General features: G+C 46.3%; 1 protein-coding gene across 3 annotated transcripts in view; it reads right to left on the reverse strand.

The window, feature by feature from the left end:
• hps3 (HPS3 biogenesis of lysosomal organelles complex 2 subunit 1) overlaps positions 1-12994 on the reverse strand; it is a 76648-nt gene that overhangs the window by 31556 nt on the left and 32098 nt on the right. The gene's annotated exons all lie outside the window — the stretch shown is intronic.

A 12994-nucleotide genomic window follows, 5' to 3' on the forward strand; every position in this document is an offset into this window, starting at 1 on the left:
ATATATCTAACTCCTTCTTGAATATATTTAATGAATTGGCCTCAACTGCCTTCTGTGGTAGAGAATTCCACAGGTTCACCACTCTCTGGGTGAAGAAATTCCTCCTCATCTCTGTCCTAAATGGCTTACCCCTTATCTTTAGACTGTGACCCCTGGTTCTGGACTCCCCCGCCATCGGGAACATCCTTCCTGCATCTAGTCCTGTTAGAATTTTATAAGTTTCAATGAGATCCCCTCTCATTCTTCTAAACTCCAGCGCTTATAAGCCCAATCGACCCAATCTCTCCTCATACGTCATTCCTGCCATCCCAGGTATCAGTCTGGTGAATCTTCGCTGCACTCCCTCCATGGCAAGAACATCCTTCCTCAGATATGGCGACCAAAACTGCACACAATACTCAAGGTGTGGTCTCACCAAGGCCCTGTACAACTGCAGCAAGACATCCTTGCTCCTGTATTCGAATCCTCTCGCTACGAAGGCCAACATACCATTTGCCTTCTTAACCACCTGCTGCACCTGCATGCTTACCTTCAGCGGCTGGTGCACAAGGACACCCAGGTCTCGTTGCACTTCCCCTTCTCCCAATCTTTTGCCATTCAGATAATAATCTGCCTTCCTGTTTTTGCCACCAAAGTGGATAACCTCGCATTTATCCACATTATACTGCATCTGCCATGCAACTGCCCAATCATCCAACCTGTCCAAATCATACTGGAGCTTCTCGGCATCCTCCTCACAGCACACACGCCCACCCAGCTTTGTGTCGTCTGCAAACTTGGAGATATTACATCATGTTCCCTCGTCTAGATCATTATTATATATTGTGAATAGCTGGGGTCCTAGCACCGATCCCTGCAGTACCCCACTAGTCACTGCCTGCCACTCGGAGAAAGACCTGTTTATTCCAACTCTTTGCTTCCTGTCTGCCAACCAGTTCTCTATCCAAGTCAGTACCTTACCCCCAATCCCATGTGCTTTAACTTTACACGCTAATCTCTTATGCGGGACCTTATCAAAAGCCTTCTGAAATTCCAAATACACAACTGGTTTTCCCTTATCTATTCTACCAGTTACATCCTCAAAAAATTCCAGTAGATTAGTCAAGTACTATTTACCTTTTGTAAATCCATGTTGACTTTGTCCGACCCTGTCACTGTTTTCCAAGTGCTCTGCTATTACATCTTTTATAATGGACTCTAGCATTTTCCCCACTACCGATGTCAGGCTTACCGGTCTAGAATTCCCCGTTTTCTCTCTACCACCTTTTTTGAATAGTGCGGTTACATTAGCTACCCTCCAATCCATGGGAACTGTTCCAGAGTCTATAGAATTTTGGAAGATGACCAGCAATGCATCTACTATTTCTAGGGCCATTTCCTTAAGTACCCTAGGATGTAGATTATCAGGCCCTGGGGATTTATCGGCCTTCATTAATATCAGTAATGTCTTGGCTAAACAATGTAATGGTCACTTCACTGTGTCGCATGGTGAACAGTGTGCTGTTAAGAGGCTGGGGAAATATTGATGTCGCGCTCATCGCACTGGCATGTAAATGGATCTGCATTATAGTGCTAAAAAGGAAAATTTCGAATCAATCATCACTCATGGAAATGGGTCTCCAATGCTGTCCTAAATTCCCAACAGACCGTGCACCGTTTCATGCACGTTTAAAGAATCTCCCCAAACCGGGTAAAAGTTGCCTACTCACTGTACCTTGAGGCCACTTTCCCTCTAGTCACAACGCAAATACACCCGAATTACTAGGTATTAATTCAACTACTGGATAGCACATTGGTGTTTGTTATCACAGGCCAGGGATTTACGCCTCTGCTCCTCCCCAGCCCACATTAAAGTGAATGGGGGGGCGGCCATCATCGACTGGTGAGCAGCGAGGTGGAAAATTCCAGCCACAGTATGACTACTGATCCGGCAAAAAGAATCAATTCCACTCTTCGTTTATTTAAAATAATGAAAACCTCGCTTTTTCCCCCCTCTTTATTTACAACTGTGTATACATTTTAAGCTCATCAAGTTGAGGAAGGTCAGTGCAGGCACCCAGTGCCCAGTGTCGGCATCAAGCACACAGCACAGCACCGTTCGATCTCTCTACCTAGAGAAGAGCACCCTCTACAGTACCACTGCGGTATTTTTTGATTTCCCACACCACTCATTTGTGGCCCGAGTGAGATTGTCAAATGTGCTGAATTAGGGCCAGCTTTGTAGAAACGGGAATGACCCTGACTAAATTCATTTCACATAGGGCTATTACGCTCAGAGGTGACTTTCATCTCGTCAGCCTGTGTTGTATTTGAACCCGGGTCCCCAGGGGTGAAAGGCCAGTGTCTGACCCACTGTGTGACCCAGTCCCTCCTGCATTCTTTTATAAAAAGGTAATGTTTTAGTGGAATTTCTCAGTCAAATGTCAGATGATTGCTAAAAGTGTTTTGGTGCTTTTGGTTACGGGATAAATGTTGGCCAGGACACCAGGAGAACTCCCTGGGACCTTTTACATCCACCTGAACAGACAGGTGGGGCTTCAATTTAACATCTCAACCAAAAATATGGCACCTCCGACAGTGCCTCGCTCCCTCAGTATCGCACCACAGTGTCAGTTTGGATTGTGTGCTCAAGTCCTGCGGGAAGCTTGAACTTTCTGACTCAGTGGTGGAGGCGCTTCCACTGAGCCAAGCTGAGACTAAGGACTGTACAAAGATTATATTGGTGTCAGGCGTGGCTCAGTGAGTAGCACTCTCAACTCCGAGCCAGAAGGTTGTGGGTTCAAGTCCCAGCTGAGCACAAAAATCTAGGCCGACACTCCAATTGAGCCACGGCTGACACTCCAGAGCAGTGCTGAGGGAGCGCTGCACTGTGTCGGAGGTGCCGTCTTTCGGATGTGACATTAAACCGAGGCCCCGTCTGCCCTCTCGGGTGGACGTCAAAGATTCCACGGCACTCTTTCGAAGAAGAGCAGGGCAGTTACCCCCAGTGTCCCGGCCAATATTTATCCCTCAATCAACATCACTAAAACAGATTATCTGGTCATTATCTGGCCACAGCGCAGACCTGAGCGGGAGCACAGGCTTAAAGGGAGCACCGGAGAAGGCCCAGGACACAGTGCGGACCAGAGCGGGAGCGGAGGCTTAAAGAGAGCGGAGCGGAGAAGGCCCAGGACACAGTGCAGACCAGAGCGGGAGCGGAGGCTTAAAGAGAGCGGAGCGGAGAAGGCCCAGGACACAGTGCAGACCAGAGCGGGAGCGGAGGCTTAAAGAGAGCGGAGCGGAGAAGGCCCAGGACACAGTGCGGACCAGAGCGGGAGCGGAGGCTTAAAGAGAGCGGCACTTAAAACCGGCGGATTCAGCAGAGGCGAGGTCAAAGAGCTTGGACCTGTGGGAGAGCAGCAGCGCGACCGGCGGCACTTAAAACCGGCGGATTCAGCAGAGGCGAGGTCAGAGAGCTTGGACCTGTGGGAGAGCAGCAGCGCGACCGGCGGCACTTAAAACCGGCGGATTCAGCAGAGGCGTACCAAATCAACAGCAGAGGAGAGAGGTAAAAAGTAATCAGAGTGTGACGTCACCAGGGAGCAGGTAAGTGATTGGTTGGTGAGTATTTCTCTTTTTTAAACTTTAACTCTGTAGTTTATAGTTACTAGGGTCTTTTCTGGTGTAGCAGGGACTGTTGGTAGACTATACAAGTGCCTTAGAGATATTTTTAATTGGTGATAGTAAATTAATTTAAATTAATTAAAGGGAAGGTCATGCCAGGTGAGCCCAGCCCCGTGATATGCTCCTCTTGCTCTATGTGGGAATTCAGGGACCCCGGTGCCCCTGATGACCACGTGTGCCAGAGATGCATCCATCTGCAGCTACTAGCAGACCGCATTGAGGCGCTGGAGCTGCGGGTGGATGGGTTGTTGAGCATTCACGTGCTGAGAGGGTCGTGGATAGCACATTTAGTGAGTTGGTCACACCGCAGGGAAGGGCTGCACAGGAAGACAGGAAATGGGTGACCACCAGGCGGAGCAATAGAAGCAGGCAGGTAGTGCAGGAGACCCCTGTGACCATTCCCCTTTCAAACAAGTATACCGCTTTGGATACTGTTGAGGGGGATGACTCACCAGGGGGAGGCAGCAGCAGCCAACTTCCTGGCACTGGGGGTGCTCCTGCTGCCCAGGAAGGGGGGAAAAAGAGTGGGAGAGCAATAGTGGTAGGGGATTCTATAGTAAGGGGAACAGATAGGCGTTTCTGTGGCCGTAGACGTGAATCCAGGATGGTTTGTTGCCTCCCTGGTGCCAGGGTCAAGGATATCACTGAGCGGCTGCAGGGCATTCTGGAGGGGGAGGGTGAACAGCCAGAGGTCGTGGTCCACATTGGTACCAACGACATAGGTAAAAAGAGGGATGAGGTCCTGCAGCAAGAATTTAGGGAGCTAGGTGAAGGATTAAAGAGCAGGACCTCAAAGGTTGTAATCTCTGGATTACTCCCGGTGCCACGTGCTAGTGGGTATAGGAATAGGAAGATAGAACAGATGAATGCGTGGCTAAAGGGATGGTGCAGGGGGGAGGGCTTTAGTTTCCTGGATCACTGGGTCTGCTTCTGGGAAAGGTGGGACTTGTACAAGTCGGACAGTTTACACCTGAACCAGAGGGGAACCAATATCCTTGCAGGGAGGTTTGCTAGCACTGCTGGGGGGGGTTTAAACTAACTTGGCAGGGGGATGGGGTACAGAGTGGAGCTATAGTAGGGGGTGATTTACAGCCAAATACAGAGGAAAAAACAAGTCAGCTGGGAAGGCAGAGCAAATATGTGAAGGCAAAAGGGAATATGGCAGGGCTGGAAGGCATTTATTTTAATGCAAGGAGTCTTGCAAATAAGGTGGATGAACTGAAGTTGTTGTTGAACACATGGGAGTACGATATTGTTGCTATCACGGAGACATGGTTGAGGGAGGGTCAGGACTGGCAGCTCAATATTCCGGGGTATAGAATCTTCAGGCGAGACAGAGGGGGGTGTAAAAGGGGAGGGGGTGTTGCAATATTAATTAAGGAGTCAATTACTGCTGTAAGGAGGGATGATATATTAGCGGGTTCCTCTAATGAGGCCATATGGGTAGAACTTAAAAACAAAAAGGGGGCAAGCACTTTGCTGGGAGTGTACTATAGGCCCCCAAACAGTCAGGGGGAGATGGAGGAACAGATATGTAGGCAAATCTCAGAAAAGTGCGAAAATAATAGGGTAATAATAGTGGGGGATTTCAACTTCCCCAATATTAATTGGGATAGTCAGAGTGTGAAAGGCTTAGAGGGTGCAGAATTCTTAAAGTGCATCCAGGAGAGCTTTTTGAGCCAACATGTAGAAAGTCCTACAAGAGAGGGGGCGGTACTGGACCTAATTCTGGGGAATGTAGCCGGGCAAGTGGTGGAAGTATCAGTAGGAGAGCATTTTGGCGACAGTGACCATAATTCGGTGAGATTTAAGGTGGTCATGGAAAAAGACCACCTTAAATTGTTGTTGAGCTGGAGTCCGAGCTGCAGACATTGCGATGCATCAGGGAAGGGGAGATTTACCTGGATACTTTGTTCCAGGAGGCAGTCACACCTTTTAGGTTAAGCAGTGCTTAAGAGTTAGTCAATGGTCAGGGACAGGAGGGTGTGACTGCGAGTCAGGAAGGTATGGGGACCCAGGATGTAGCGATGGAGGAGCCTCAGTCTGTGACCTTCTCCAACAGGTACAGGTAGACTATCCTTTATCCGAACTTCCGAAAACCGAAAACCTCTAAAAACCGAAAGTTTTTTCGTTCAGCGTAAGTCATGCGCACGACATGACCAGAGTGGCGCACGACTTACGCTGAGCAGGGCAGAGGGTCACAGAGTTCCCTCCTGGGTAGGAGATTGCAGGCCGAGCCGGGCAGTGTGAAGGAGGTACCGGAAGAGTGAACCTAACAATACAGCGGCCCGTCCGATAGCTGCAGCGGCCCGTCTGATATTCTTTTCTCCCCCCCCGTCCGATATTCTTTTCTCCCCCCGACCCGTCCGATATTCTTTTCTCCCCCGCCGACCCGTCCAATATTCTTTTCTCCCCGACCCGAACCCCGACCCGAACCGCGGCCCGTCCGATATTCTTTTCTCCCCCCGACCCCGAACGGCCCCCCCCGACCCCGACCCCCGACGACCCCCCCGACCCCGACCTGAACCGCGGCCCGTCCGATATTCTTTTCTCCCCCCCCCCACCCGACCCGATTTGCGGGCCAGCTTAGTAGGAGTCAGCCGATTTTCCAGTCTTATAATAATACCTTCTGAAATCTGAAAAATTCCAAAAACCGAAACTCAGCTGGTCCCAAGGCTTTCGGATAAGGGATAGTGTACCTATATGAGGTACTTGCTGCCTGTATGGATGAGAACAAGGACTGCCGGGAGGATGGGCAAACTGACCACGGCACCATGGCACAGGAGGCCATTCAAGTGAGGGGAGTGAAAAGGAATATGGTAATGGTAGGTGACAGTATAATCAGGGGGATAGATACTGTTCTCTGCAGCCACGACTGGGAGTTCCGAAGGTTGCATTGCCTGCCCGGTGCCAGGGTTAGGGATATCTACTCGCGGCTGGAGAAGAACTTGGAGTGGGAGGGGGAGGATCCAGTTGTCGTGGTCCACGTAGGAACCAACGACATAGAAAAATAGGAGCAGGAGTAGGCCATTCGGCCCTTCTAGCCTGCTCCGTCCACCATTCAATATGATCATGGCTGATCCTCTATCTCAATACCATATTCCCGCTCTCTCCCCATACCCCTTGATGCCTTTTGTGTCTAGAAATCTATCTATCTCCTTCTTAAATATATTCAGCGACTTGGCCTCCAGAGCCTTCTGTGGTAGAGAATTCCACAGGTTCACCACCCTCTGAGTGAAGAAATTTCTCCTCATCTCAGTCCTAAATGTCCTACCCCCGTTCTAGACCCCCCCAGCCAGGGGAAACATCCTCCCTGCATCCAGTCTGTCTAGCCCTGCCAGAATTTAATACGTTTCAATGAGATCCCCTCTCATTCTTCTAAACTCTAGTGAATACAGGCCTAGTCGACCCAATCTCGCCTCATACAACAGTCCTGCCATCCCAGAAATCAGTCTGGTGAACCTTCGCTGCACTCCCTCTATGGCAAGTATATCCTTCCTTAGGTAAGGAGACCAAAACTGCACACAGTACTCCAGGTGTGGTCTCACCAAGGCCCTGTATAACTGTAGTAAGACATCCTTGCTCCTGTACTCAAATCCTCTTGCAATGAAGGCCAACAGACCATTTGCCTTCCTAACTGCTTGCTGCACCTGCAGGTTTGATTTCAGTGACTGGTGTACAAGGACACCCAGGTCCCCTTGTACATCAGCATTTCCCAATCTATCACCATTTAAATAATACTCTGCCTTTCTGTTTTTCCTACCAAAGTGGATACTGTAATTTCACATTTATCCACGTTATACTGCATCTGTCATGTATTTGCCCACTCACTCAACTTGTCTAAATCGCCTTGAAGCCTCTTTGCATCCTGCTCACAACTCACAATCCCACCTAGTTTCGTGTCATCAGCAAACTTGGAAGTATTACATTTGGTTCCCTCATCCAAATCATTGATATATATTGTGAATAGCTGGGGCCCAAGCACTGATCCCTGCGGTACCCCACAAGTCACCGCCTGCCACCCCGAAAAAGACCCATTTATTCCTACTGTTTCCTGTCTGTTAACCAATTTTCAATCCATGCCAGTATATTACCCCCAATCCCATGTGCTTTAATTTTGCACACTAACCTCTTATGTGGGACTTTATCAAAGGCCTTCTGAAAATCCAAATACACCACATCCACTGGTTCTCCCTTATCTATTCTACCAGTTACATCCTCAAAAAACTCCAATAGGTTTGTCAAACACGATTTCCCTTTCATATTCCATGTTGACTTTGTCTAATCCCGTTGATATTTTCTAAGTGTCCTGTTATCACATCCTTTATAATAGACTCTAGCATTTTCCCTACTACTGATGTTAGGCTAACCAGTCTGTAGTTCCCTGTTTTCTCTCTCCCTCCTTTTTTAAATAGTGGGGTGTCTGCTATTTAGGAATGATCCGCTGGGAACCCATTTCCTGCAATAATTTCCTGTGGATTGTAGAAGGTGTATGGACTTCCACTGAGGAGGCCTTCTGAAAATCCAAATACACCACATCCACTGGTTCGCCCTTGTCTATTCTACCAGTTACATCCTCAAAAAACTCCAATAGGTTTGTCAAACACGATTTCCCTTTCATATTCCATGTTGACTTTGTCTAATCCCGTTGATATTTTCTAAGTGTCCTGTTATCACATCCTTTATAATAGACTCTAGCATTTTCCCTACTACTGATGTTAGGCTAACCTGTTCCCTCTCTCTCTCCCTCCTTTTTTAAATAGTGGGGTTACATTTGCCACCCTCCAATCTGCAGGAACTGTTCCATAATCTATAGAATTTTAGAAGATGACAACCAATGCATCCACTATTTCCATGGCTACCTCTTAGTACACTGGAATGCAGATTATCAGGCCCTGGGGATTTATCAGCTTTCAGTCCCACTAATTTCTCCAGCGCGATTATTTTTACTAATACTAATTTCCTTTAAATCCTCCTTCTCACTAGACCCTTGGTTCCCTAACATTTCTGAGAAGTTATTTGTGTCCTCTTCCGTGAAGACAGAACAAAAGCATTTGTTTAATTGCTCTGCAATTACCTTGTTCCCCATTATAAATTCTCCCTTTTCTGACTGTAAGGGACCTACATTTGTCTTCACTACTCTTTCTTTTTACATACTTGTAGAAGCTTGAATGTAGGAATGAGGTTCTGCTGAGGAAGTTTGAGGAGTTCGGATCCAAATTAAAAAGCAGAACCTCAAAGGTAATAATCTCTGGATTGTTACCTGAGCCATGTGCAAATTGGCATAGGGACAAACAGATTAGAGGTTTAAATGTGTGGCTTAGAGAGTGGTGTGGGAGGAAGGGGTTTCAGTTCATGGGGCACTGGCACCAGTACTGGGGAAAGAGAGCTGTTCCATTGGGACGGGCTCCACTTAAAATGGGCTGGGACCAGTGTCCTGCCGAACTGAATAACTAGGGGCTTTAAACTAATGAAGTGGGGTGTGGGAGGATTCAGGAAAGAGTAAATTTAAAAGCAGCGAGAGAACTGTCAAGGCTCTAGAGCAGAGTACATTTTGGGGTAAAAATAAGCAGAGTGGGTCAGGAAGGGACAGAGAGAGTAACAAAGGTAATAGGGCATCAGTGACTAAGGTGACATCAGGGAAAAATAGAAATAAGTCAGAGCTAAAGGCACTATATCTGAATGCGCGAAGCATTCGCAACAAAATAGATTAATTAATAGCGCAGATAGAAATTAATTGGTGTGATCTAATAGCCATTACGGAGACGTGGTTGCAAAGTGGCCAAGGTTGGGAACTAAATATTCTAGGATACTTAACTTTTAGAAGAGATAGGCAAAATGAAAAAGGAGGAGGGGTAGCCCTGATAATAAAGGATGGGATAAAGACAGTAGAGAGAAAGGATCTTAGCTCCGAAAATCAAGAAGTAGAATCAGTTTCGGTGGAGCTAAGAAACATCAAGGGGCAGAAAACATTGGTGGGAGTTGTTTATAGGCCCCCAAACAGTAGTTGTAATGTAGGGCAGAGTATAAATCAGGAAATTAGAGGCGCATGGAGCAAGGGTAATGCAGTGATCATGGGGGACTTTAATTTACATATAGACTGGGCAAACCAAATTTGCAGTAATAGTGTGGAGAACGAAATCATGGAATGTATACAAGATAGTTTTCTAGATCAGTATGTTGAGGAACCAACTAGATCTTGTATTGTGCATTAAGGGTTCATTAATAACCTCATAGTAAAGGGGCTTTTAGGGAAGAGTGACCATAATATGATAGAATTTTATATTGAGTTTGAAAGTGATTTAGTTAAATCAGAAACTAGAGTCTTAAATCTAAACAAAGCAAACTATTTAGGTATGAGGGGCGAGTTGGCGAAGGTAGATTGGGAAACTACATTAAAAGGTATGACAGTAGACAAGCAATGGCTAGCATTTGAAGAATTAATAAATATTTACAACAAATATACATTCCTTTAAGGCACAAAAACCCCACAGGAAAAGTGGTTCAACCGTGGCTAACAAGAGAAGTTAAAGATAGTATTAGATCAAAGGAAGAGGCTTATAATGTTGCCAAAAAGAGTAGCAAGCCTAAGGATTGGGAAGATTTTAGAATTCAGCAAAGGAGGACCAAGAAATTGATAAAGAAAGGGAAAATAGAATATGAGAGTAAACTAGGAGAGACAAAAACAGACTGTAAAACCTTCTATAGATTTGTAAAAAGGAAAAGATTAGCAAAAGTAAAAGTAAATGTGGGTCCCTTAGAGGCTGAGACAGGAGAAATTATAATGGGGAATAAGGAAATGGCAGAGAAATTAAACAAATACTTTGGGCTGGATTTTGATTCTGGCGGCGTGTAGGAGGCGGGACTATAACTTTCAGGGTTGTAGTCCCGCCTCCATCGAGTTGTGGCCAACCCACGCGATTTTCACTTGATTGACCTTGTTGAGCCCGCCCAGCGGGCTCAGCAGGCCAATTAAGGGCCACCCGGCAGCAGGTGACGTCACAGATTGACATTTCATCTGTTAAGAGCTTTTGACAGATGAAATATCAGTGTTTGACAGCTCTTTGAAGCTGGCAAACACTGAGAATCTGTATTCTAAGTTAATTCCTTCCTCTCAGGCTGATTTAGAAATCTCTCCGGAACAGAAAGCTGAATGCTGCAACTTTTGACAGCTCGCGGCCATTCTGCTTTCTGTGCCGAGGAGATGAGGGACTCCCGAGACCTGAAGGAAGGAAGGCTGTAAAGGTATGTAAAGGTAAGTAAAACTTCTTTAAACACTTTACACACACCAAACACACTTACCTCTTCACTCATGCACCCATCACTCACCTGAACACTGGACATCTCGCTACCTCCAAGTCCTTCAGCCCGACGGCACGCCTCGCTAACTTGGTGTGGTTTGGAGCCATTGGGAATCCCACACTTCAGGAATAAAAATAGGGATTAGGCTAAAAACTGCCTGTTAACTACTTATTAACAGGCAGCTTTTTGGCTCTAATCCCCTTCCTGCCTCGGGGAGGCGGGTCCCAGCACAGGTCGGGTATCCGCCTCCTTTGAAACTGGCATGGAGGTGGGTTGGGGGCAGGATGGGTTCGTGCCCCCCGATTTTGAGATTTTAACCCCCCACACGCCTCCAATCCCGCCTCCACGGCCCAATGAAAATCCTGCTGTTTGTGTCTGTCTTCACAGAAGAAGACGCAAAAAACTTCCCGGAAACAGTGGAGAACCAAGGGTCTAGCGAGAATGAAGAACTGAAAGAAATTATTAGTAAAAAAAAAAAACAAAAACAAATAGTACTGGAGAAATTAATGGGACTGAAAGCTGATAAATCCCCTGGACCTGATGGCCCACATCCTAGGGTTTTGAAAGAGGGAGCTATAGAGAGAGTGGATGCATTGGTTGTTATCTTCCAAGATTCCACAGATTCTAGAACGGTTCCCACGGATTGGAAGATAGCAAATGTAACCCCACTATTTAAGAAAGGAGGGAGATAGAAAACAGGGAACTACAGACCAGTTAGCCTGATGTCAGTAGTATGGAAAATGCTAGAATATATTATTAAGGACGTGGTAACAGGGCACTTAAAAAACAATAATAGGATTGGGCAGAGTCAACACGGATTTATGAAAGGGAAATCATGATTGACAAATCTGTTAAGAGTTTTTTGAGGTTGTAACTAGCCGAATAGATAAGGGGGAACCAGTGAATGTGGTGGATTTGGATTTTCAGAAGGCATTCGATAAGATGCCACACAAGAGGTTATTAAACAAAATTAGGGCTCATGGGATTGGGGGTAATATACTAGCATGGATTGAGGATTGGTTAACGGACAGAAAACAGAGAATAGGAATAAACAGGTCATTTTCGGGTTGGCAGGCTGTAACTAGTGGGGTACCGCAAGGATCAGTGCTTGGGCCTCAGCTATTCACAATCTATATCAATTATTTGGATGAGGGGACCAAATGTAATATATCCAAGTTTGCTGCTGATACAAAGCTAGGTGGGAATGTAAATTGTGACGAGGATGCAAAGAGGCTTCAAGGGGATATAGACAGGCTAAGTGAGTGGGCAAGAACATGGCAAATGGAATATAATGTGGAGAAATGTGAAGTTATCCACTTTGGTAGGAAAAATAGAAAAGCAGAGTATTTTTTAAATGGTGAGAGATTGGGAAATGCTGGTGTTCAGAGAGACCTGGGTGTCTTTGTACATGAATCACTGAAAGTTAACATGCAGGTACAGTAAGCAATTAGGAAAGCAAATGGTATGTTGGCCTTTATTACAGAAGGATTTGAGTATAAGAGTAAAGATGTCTTACAGCAATTATATAGGGCCTTGGTGAGACTACACCTGAAGTATTGTGTACAGTTTTGCTCTCCTTACCTAAGGAAGGATATACTTGCCATAGAGGGAGTGCAACGAAGGTTCACCAGACTGATTTCTGGGATTGCAGGACTGTCGTAAGAGGAGAGATTGGGTCGACTAGGCCTTTATTCACCAGAGTTTAGAAAAATGAGAGGTGATCTCATTGAAACTTCACATTTCTCCACATTATCTTCCATTTTCCATGTTCTTGCCCACTCACTCAAATTCTTACAGGGCTCAAACAGGGTAAATGTTTCCCCTGGCTGGGAAATCTAGAACCAGGGGTCACAGTCTCAGAATAAGGGGTCGGCCATTTAGGGCTGAGATGAGGAGAAATTTCTTCACTCAGAGGGTGGTGAATCTTTGGAATTCTCTACCCCAGAGGGCTATGGAGGCTCAGTCGTTGAGTATATTCAAGACAGAGATCGATAGATTTTTGGATATTACGGGAATCAAGGGATATGGG

This window comes from Somniosus microcephalus, chromosome 6 (assembly GCF_052327205.1).
Source record: "Somniosus microcephalus isolate GS21.2 chromosome 6, FLI_Smic_1.0, whole genome shotgun sequence".
NCBI lineage: Eukaryota > Metazoa > Chordata > Chondrichthyes > Squaliformes > Somniosidae > Somniosus > Somniosus microcephalus.